General features: G+C 40.8%; 1 pseudogene; it reads left to right on the top strand.

The window, feature by feature from the left end:
* The first annotated feature begins 412 nt into the window (after positions 1 to 412).
* Positions 413 to 6,615, top strand: LOC122096666 (annotated as a pseudogene).
* The last annotated feature ends 3,172 nt before the right edge of the window (positions 6,616 to 9,787 follow it).

The following is a 9,787-nucleotide window of genomic DNA, read 5'->3' on the forward strand; positions in this document are numbered from 1 at the left end:
CACAGATGGGCCTGGGGCAAGAACGTAACAGGTGACGTGCAGAGCAGCAGTCTGGCTGGATGGAGTGTGAAGTTTAGGAGGAAGAAGAGAAGGCTGGAAGGCAAATAGGAGTTGGATGGTTCAGGCAGGGTGATTTGTGCTTTGTTCTAGAGTTCAGGCTTCATTGTGACGACCACACAGAGAGCCATTGATAAATTTTAAACAGGACACTTCAGGATGTTGCTTCAGAAAAACCACTTTGACTGTTTTGTGGAAAAATCAATTCAAAGGAGGGCAAGCCTGGGACCGGGTTGACTAAGATACAGCAGAAATCCAAGGGCTTGTATTTTGGTAGTGATGTTGGGATTAGAGATCAGTAGACTGATTTGATAATTCAAAAGTGGAGTTGGTAGGAAATCATTGAGTGTAGGGGATGAGGAGTAAGATGCAAGGGAGGGCTAAAGAGGAGAACCTGGTTTCAGTGTAAGAAAACTTGGTGAGATGAGAAACACATGAGGAAAAAGGCATAAGGAGTGGGGAAAATATTGGCTCAATTTGGGAATACAGAATTCAAGGAATGTAGAGTAATACTCAAGAAAAGCAATACAACCTGGGAGCCATTAGAATCCAGAAAATAAATTAAAGCCATAAAAGTAGATAACATTTCCTAGAGAGAATATATAGAGAGTAACAAAGAGAAAAGATCAAAGGCAAAAGGAAAAACCAAGGCAAAGGAATGTGAGCATTTAATAAAAGAACAGAGCTCATATAGCCCTTAAAGAGACTGAGAAAGAACATAGAGGGAGATAGGAAAGAACCCAGGAAAATTCAGTGTGAGAACCAAATCTAAACAAGGACAAGTGGGAAGAATGGTTAAGAAATGTCTAGTACAACAAAGGCTGGAGCAGAGACAGAGCCAGGACAAACTTACTATTTACTGTCATGTTACTTCGTGACAGCAGGTTTGTTAGAAAGGGAGAACCAGTGGAAGCAAGATATAGAGAGCCTTAGCTAGGAATAGGAGCGAGGGAAATGGAGGCAGGAAGTTAAAGGTCACCTGTGAAGGAATTTGGCAGGTTGGACAATTGCTGGCAGCAGATAGAAGAGCTTTTATTTCTTTTTCACTTCTTTCTCTTCTTCTCAAGTTAGGAAAGACTTGATCATGCTTATATATTAACTGGGAGGAAATAATATTTTTCACTTTAATAAGTCACCAGGAAAAGTTGGCTTCTTCAAAGGCACTCACAGTTTAGTCTCTTTAAAAAAAAAAAAGCGTTTGGCTGGGTGCGAATAGCTCATACCTATAATCTTAACTACTCAGGAGGCTAAGATCTGAGGATCATGGTTCAAAGACAGCCTGGGAAGGAAAGTCTGTGAGACTCTTCAGTTAAGCATCACAAAAGTCAGAAATGGAGCTGTGGCTCGCTCAAGGGGTAGAGTGCTAGCCTTGAGCAAAAAAACTCAAAGGACAGTGCCCAGGCTGGAGATCAAGCCCTAGGACCAGCACACACACACACACACACACACACCAAAAAAACAAAAAACAAACACAAAACAAAACAACCAAATTACTAGCCATGCACTGATGGCTCATGCCTATAATCCTAGCTACTAAGGATGCTGAGCTCTGAGGATTATAGTCATAGGAAAGTCCATGAGACTCTTACCTCTGATTAACCACCAAGAAAAAGCCAGAAGTAGATGTGTGGTTCAAATGGCAGTGCACCAGCCTTGAGTGATAAAGCTAAGGGAGAGTGCCCAGGCCTTGAGTTCAAGCCCCATTACTGGCACAGAAAAAAAGAATTAAAAAGAAAGAAAAAAATTTACCAGCCCAACTTGTTCTTGTTTTTATGCTTAGTTCCCAAGAATCTTGGAATCAAATTCGGTTCCCCCTAGATGACTGGTAGTATTTACTATCACTTCCGTTACCTGCTTTCTGTTCTGTTTTAACTCTATACTTCTTATTTTTAAAAAAACAATTATTTTATGAAGGACTTTCTTAGTTAATATCACACAGTACCTCTCCTCCATCCAGCTGTGTGACAGACAATAGTCTGAACAAAGCAGCACTGTGTGTGCTGCTGGTCTAGTTGAGGGGACTATCACTAAAGGGGTAGGGGAACAACCCTGGCCCCAGCACTTTGGAGCCACTGTACTAAGCCCTGGTGTCTTGGTGAGTTTGGGGGCAGGGGGGAAGGCGGGGGGAAGAAAGACCAGAGGCTTGAACAAGGGGCCTGAGACCTGTCCCAGAGCTTCTTTGCTGAAGCCTAGCACTCTGCCACTTGAGCCATAGCTCCATTTCTGGCATTTTTAGTAGTTAATTGGAGATAAGAGTCTCATGGGCTCTACTGCCTGGGCTGCTTTTGAACCTTGGTCCTCAGATCTCAGCCTCCTGAGTAGCTAGGATTACAGGCATGAGCTACCTTCTGACCCAGTTTGTTTGTGGTTTTAGAAATGTAAGCAAGACAGAGCACTCTTGTTTGATATTCCCTTTAGAACAACAAAACCCATAACTGCCCAAGCGTCATCATCATAAAATAGCAGCCAAACTATTCATCTTTTAAGGCAGATCGAGCAGGTGGGTTAGACATGAGCTTGACCTCAGGAAGCTCAGCGCAGGATAAAGATGGTAGATTCACAAATTTCTGTGGTGTGAGGATGGAGGGGCTGAGTTCTGTCAGAGAGATGGTGAATAGCACAGACTGAAAAGGGTGTGGGAAATGGTTCTGATAATGAATGAAGTAATACTTAACCTCAACTGTCAAAGAGGACTGACATTTTGACATATAGAAATGAGTAATAAAGCATTTCAGCAGCCTGGTGCCTGTGGCTCACACCTGTTATCCTAGCTACTCAGGAGGCTGAGATGTGAAGATTGCAGTTCAAAGTTAGCCCACTAAGGAAAGTCTCTGAGACTCTTATCTCTAAACAATGAACAAAAAACTGGAAGTAGAGGTGTGGCTCAAGAGGCAGAGGACCAGCCTTGAGCAGAAAAAAGTAGGAGTTCTAGTCTTAATACCAGCACAAAAACAAAACCAAACCAAAATATGCATTTCAGGGAGAGGAAATTCTACTTTTCTTTCAGGTTTTAGGTTCCAATCATTTTGCAGATTTGATTCTTCATAACTTTTCTAGGCTGTACCCCTTTCCATAATAGCAAAAATATTGTGAAACGATGACAAAAACATTTCAAAAATCTAAGAAAATCAAATGTTTTCCAAGTCGTTCACACACATGCACCATTTACAAGGGGGGGCCCTTGATTTGCTCATTTCAAAGCATTCTGTTAGATTAATGAGAACATTCTTCTAACTGCTTTCCTACGCCATGTCTTATGCACTTATTTTGAATTACTAAAAGTGCAAAGTGACATTGGAACTGTTTTCTTTCATAAACCATGTGTAATACCAACTTTTCACTAATGCAAATGACTTCTGTTCCAATTAGTTTTCCTGAAGGAAAGAAGTGGTAAAGCACCAGTCTTGAGTAAAATGAATGAATTAATTAATTAAGGGACAGCACCCAGTCAGTCCTGAGGTTCAGTACTGGCACCAAAAAAATTTCAAAGGATTTTTAACTGACACATAAGTTGTACATGTGTGATACTTCAAAAGAAATAGTGTGTAGAAACAGGGCAACAATATACCTGCCACCTCAGATATTTGTCATTCCTTTATATTAGAAGCATTCAAAAACCCTCTCTGCTAGCTATTTGACTTACACAACTTATTGTTTGCCAACTCTCACTACTCTATTGTGCTACTCAGCATTAGAAGTCACACCTCCAATCCAACTGTACCCTTAGATGACCTTGACAAATGTAGATTCTGCAGCTGGCTCTAACGTTCCCCTGCCTTTCACACTAACTGCAAGCTGACGTTTGTCTTCTGTCTTCTTTTTTTAGAAAAAGAAAGTACAGGGGATTGGACTCAAGCCCTCATGCTTACTATGCAAGCACTCTACCACTTAAGACATAGCTCCAGACACTCCTCCTGTTTTGTGCTGGTCCTGGAGCTTGAACTCAGAGCTTGGGTGCTGTCCTTGAGCTGTTTTGCTCAAGGCTAGCACTCTATCAATTGAGCCACAGCTCCACTTCTGACTTTTGGGAGGTTAATTAGAGAAAAGAATCACACAGACTTTTCTGCCAGGACTATCTTTGAACCATGAGCCTCAGTTCTCAGCCTCCTGAGTAGGTACAAATACAGCTATAAACCACCCACACTCACCTTTTCTCTCCTTTATTAAAGAGCAGTATTGTCATAAACATAAAAGAAAGAATCCTATGGTTCTTTTGATGTTCAAATGCATACCACGCTCTAACAACATGTAGAATAAGAAGAAAGTCACATTTTGAAATTCCAAGACTTGAACATTGAAAAACAAGATTATATTAAACTTTCGGGATGCTCCTGCCCCATCGGTCCCGCCAGATATATCTGCTTAGCTTCTCCCTCTCTGGAGAGCGAAGAGATAAAGTTCCATGAGACAAACCAGTTCCATGAGGACAGACAGAGCAGGTAAACTACAGTTCCTACCATCTGTCTAAAGCTGGAGTAGGGAGGCAATAGGAAAATGAAGGGAGTAAGATGGAACTGTGATTTTTAGGTAATAATTACCCACAGAAGACTGGAGTTTTGACTGAGTGAGTGAGTGAGTGAATGATACAGGGTCTCAGTAGATAGCTTTGACAAGTGCTACCTGAACCCCCTGTGTCTACCACCATGACTGGGATTACAGGTGTGTTCCAACAAGACTGGGTTTTTTTTTTTTTTTTTTTTGTCAGTTGTAGGGCTTGGACATGGACTGGGGCACTGTCACTGAGCTCTTCAGCTCAAGTAAAGTGCTCTACCATTTGAGCCACAGTGCCACTTTCTGTTTTCTGGTGGTTAATTGGAGATAAGAGTTTCATGGACTTTCCTGCCCAGGCTGGCTTTGAACTGCAATCCTCAGATCTCAGCCTCCTGAGGAGCTAGGATTACAGGTGGGAGCCACCCGCACCTGGGAATCTTAATGTAACAGAATACTAGAAACTCTAATAAATTAGAAACCAGTATATATGAGGTTTCGTAAATAAAATGTGGAACTGACAATCCAACTTTGGTCTAAAGCCAGGAATTTCCAATGTGCTTTGGGCAATTACTATCCTTCGGCACCTTTATTTACATAATGGAGACTCTTCAAGTGAAGCAACTTGTGCTTCTTTCTAATGTTAAGATGATGGCTGTATGTTTCTGGGAGAATTTCAACTGTTCTGAATATACTATACAATAATAGTAACTTCTATAAGATCCTGAGGATTTCGTTGTCTTCTCCTCCTCTACTTCCTCCTCCTCCTCCTTCTTGCTTCTTTTAAAAATTAGGAATTATAGAAGCTGTTCAGCACAACCTTCTAATGATTCAAGTCAAATAATCACTGAAAGAATGCTACATTTTTTTACGACTAGGAAAAAAATGTTCATATTCTTACCAATATTAAATTATATTAATTGTACTACTCTAGAAAGGTAGAGTCTCACGAGTTTACATTTTCCTGACCTTAACATAGTTCAAGTCTTTGACAATAAGTTGTCCCTAAACTTGTCATAATTATTTGGTTCAGCGTCATTGCCTTAGTCTTAACTCTTGGAGAAACATATTTAATTCTTTCTCTTCTCCTCACTAAACCCCATAACCCTCTCCAAGTCTATTCTCCCCATAGTAACTGGAACAGTCTTTTTCAAAGCAGTCAGATCATAGGACATCTCAGCTTACATTTTCCAATGACATCCCACCTCACCCAGAGTCAGAACCCAAATCCCACGAGCCAAACCATTCTCCATAGCTTGCCCTGATGACACATGGGCTTCCTGTCACACGCTGCTCTAGCCACCCAATCCTCCATGCCGTTCTCAAGACACTCAGCAAGCTCCCACAGCAGACACCAGTTCAAATGTATTCCTCCTGTCCACAACACTTGCTCTCCAGATAGACACAGGTGAATTCTTCCTTCTCATCTCCAGTATCACCTCTGATACTGAACTCATGGTCCTCACATTTCTGTATTCTTCTCCCTCTAATGTACTCCTGCACATAGCATATTGTACCCTTGGATATTTTCCACTGGTGTCTTTCTTCGGAGATTTTTATCCATTTTATTCATTCAACTCTGATATCTCTTTGGTGGTTAGAAGTATATGAGGCATATAGTAGGCATTCAATAAATACTTAATAAACTATTCAGAAGGGAGATTGCTTTTTGCATATTGACTTTCTTTTCGGTGTCAATTTTTTCTATTAAAAGCACCTTGTAGAGTCAAGTCTTTTCCCCAGCTGAGAGCAGACATGCCTCCAAGCTGTGCCCATTTGTTCCCCCTGCAAACTTTGTTTTCCACCTCTGTGAGCCGGAAGGGTGGCCCACAAGCAGATCTATTACTTGGATTAAGTACTTCAGTGAGCACTATGAGTACTGGCATGTCATGTTACCCAGAGAACTTTCTAAACAAGTACCCAAAACTCATCTAATGTCTGAAGAGGAGTAGAGGAGACGTGGTATCCAACAGAGACTTGGCTGGTTTCATTACATAATCCATGAGCTAGAACCCCATATTCTATAGTCTTCTCTTTAGATGACCTCTTCCAAAAGAGCAACAAAAATGAAGTCTATCTTGTCCATTAAATCTTGTTCAAATGTCAATGTGTATAGAAGGGAAGTTTTCAGTGAATACTTGAAAAAAATGTACAATTCATCAATACCTGTACATGAGCTGTATTCTTCACAGCAATGGAGCTTAGTTAAATGCAACTGCAAGTAGGTTTTTGTAAAGTGTTTAAAATTTCTTCTAGTTTGTTGCTCTTAATGAAGTGTCTGTTTGACTTCACATGTTATTTTTGTTAAATAAAGTTTGTATGTTGAATTTACCACTGTTACTGAGGTATATTTTCTTACAGTTAATTGTTGGCTGTTAGTTTATAATTTAGCCTTGGGAAAATAAACTTATTTTTGAAAGGAAAAAAATGCCTTGTAACTGTCAGGCTCTGTATGACTTTCTGATGAGAAAATTCAAAATTCAAAAGAATTCAACATTTCTTTTCTAACATAAAAACAATGATCATTAAAAACAAACAACAATTTAAAAAATCCAACAACAAAAAGCACCACTGGAGCTCTGGTGGCTCATGCCTGTAATTCGTCAGGCTGAGATCTGAGGACTGTGGCTCAAAGCCCCACCAGGAAGGAAATGAGACTCTTATCTCTAATTAACAACCCAAAAGCCAGAAGTGGAGATGTAGCTCAAGTAGCTCAAGGCTGGTAGAATGCAAACCTTGAGAAAAAAGGGTTAAGTGACAGCTTTCAGACCCTACATTCAAACCCAATACACACACACATACACACACACACACACACACACACACACACACACACACACAGAGTGGTCCCTCTGAGATCATTAGCAAGCCTGGTAAATTTCAGGGCATTCTTTAGGTCCCACTCTTTCACCCTCTCATTGGTCCACAGGAGCATCCAGATGGCAAGGTTTACACGATTTCACAGGCATAGGTACAATATAACTGTGTTATCCAAAATAGTGACTGTATGTAGAGATTTTTCTTTAAATTGCAAATCCATCATGTGTTATCATCTTAATTTTATGGCATTATATTTACTAAATGGCTTGGGCACAGGTAGGCAATATTCCTGTTTAGCTAGCTGAGACAGTAGGAGGTGTTAGAAGGGGAAAGAAAGAGCTCTGGGAACAGGGCCCAGAGTCTCAGCAGAAGATTTCAAATCCGTGTTCAACCGCTCCACACTGCATGAGCTTAAGCAAACCACTTAACTTCCTCTGGACACAGCCTTCTCTTCTGCAAAAATGAGTCACAATTCCTGCTTCACTGCCACATAACATAAAATAAGCAGTGTGAGAATTTCTCAAAGTATATAAGACCCCATGCAAATTGCTCAGCAAGTGATTAAAAACCATTATCCAGGTTCTTAGACTGATTTCTGGAAAGATTAGTGGTTTTGTCTAGTAGACAGTTTCACCTAAATCTTCCCATCACCAAAGAACGAATCTAGGGAAGGATAAAAGCTAGTTTTATGACATCTGATTTTAGGAGATTTGGGGGATTTGTTTGTTAATCCAATCACGTGCATCTACTAAATACCTACTATAAGATGTTGAAACAACTGGGTGCTGGAGGCTCATACTTGTAATCCTAGCTACTCAGGAGGTTGAGATCTGAGGATCAGATCTGGCTTCAACCTGGCCTCAACCTGGCCAGGAAAGTCTATAAGACTCTTATTTATCTCTAATCACCAAGAAGCCAGAAGTGGAGCTGTGGCTCAAGTGTAGAGTGCTAACATTGAGCAAAAGAGCTAAGAGACAATGCCTAGGACCTGAGGTCAAATCCCAGTACCAAGACACACACAAAAGATATTGAATCTCAGATTCTGTGGGAGAGAGTAGGCCTGAAAGTTACCAAGGTCCTTTCCTGAGAGTGTTCATAAAGCAGCAAGGGAGACTCCTCATCCATACTCATATACACACTAAACTCCAATGCAATGCAGATGAGGTTAATTCACACAGCGATGAGGTTAATTCACTCAGCCTGTAAATCAATGTCAGATCTCTGGACTTCAGTTTCCTCTTCTGCAATAGCCAAATGATTATGAGAATTAATACAGCATTGGGACCTAACCATCAATCCCTTCTTCCCTCTCTTCTTCTCTTCCCCTTATCTCCCTTTGCCTCTTCTTTTTTTCCCCTTTGTTCCTTCTCCTGACTTTTTCTAATCCCTCTTGGCTTTGATAGGAGTCCTACTGTTATGGAGACCTTCGCCCAGTTAACGGCTCTACTTTGATCATTCAAATAATATAGCATATTTGGAAATCTTATTGCCCATGTTTCTTTACTGCATGATATGGTGGATTTGAACCACTGGAAGAGCTAACTCTTGACTGCTTTAGAGGACATGCTTTCCAGTTTTTCAAGACACAAAGGATGTAGGATGGGATCCAGGTGAATATGCATACCTATAGGTATGCATATAATGAAGGGAAAATGTTGCTTAGACACAAAATATGAAGTCTCTAATGTTTTAAATGAATTACATTTATGAGCCAAAATTGACATACCCAGCCAAATCTTGTTTGCCTGGAACTTAGGATAGAATATGAAGACCAAGGTAAACTTGGAGATTAGATTGTCTGCTGCCATTTCCATTCTTTTCTGTGGCAGAAAGAAATGAATCTGATATCAAACAATCAAATGAACCAAAGTTAGTGCAGAACTCATGTCTCCTGATTCCCATATGTCCATTTATTAGTCCTCAGGCTCAAAGAACTGGGCAAATACAGGCTCATATTATTTCTCTAAGCCATCCTTTCTCCTTTTTCTTGAGTTCCCCCCCCCCCGCACCTCTTTGGACATTCTCTCTGCTTTAACCCATATACTGTATTTCTCAATCATAGTCTCAGACCCATACAAAGCCACATTTGTATATACCAGCATACCCAAGCACCCAGTGCTCTAACTCCTACCCGCCCTGCCAATTCTCCCCTCAATGGTAAGGATTCTTCTTTTTAATCTTCAGGAAAATCAGCAAGCTGCACCATTTTATCTTACAGATGGGTGAACTGGAGCTCTGAGAATTGTGTGACTTGCCCCAGGTCACCCAGCTAGAAAGCAATAGGTCCAGGATACAGATCAGGTCTAAATCCAGAGAATGTTCTTGCATTATTGCCCCTTCAGCATAACTCAGACTTTGAGAAAGGTAATTGAAGTTAATCCCCAGGGTAATTGACTCCTGGCTCTTCTGCGGGCCCTGTGAT

The sequence above is a fragment of the Dipodomys spectabilis genome, unplaced genomic scaffold, assembly GCF_019054845.1.
Source record: "Dipodomys spectabilis isolate Male_0828 unplaced genomic scaffold, ASM1905484v1 ptg000017l, whole genome shotgun sequence".
Classification (NCBI taxonomy): Eukaryota; Metazoa; Chordata; class Mammalia; order Rodentia; family Heteromyidae; genus Dipodomys; species Dipodomys spectabilis.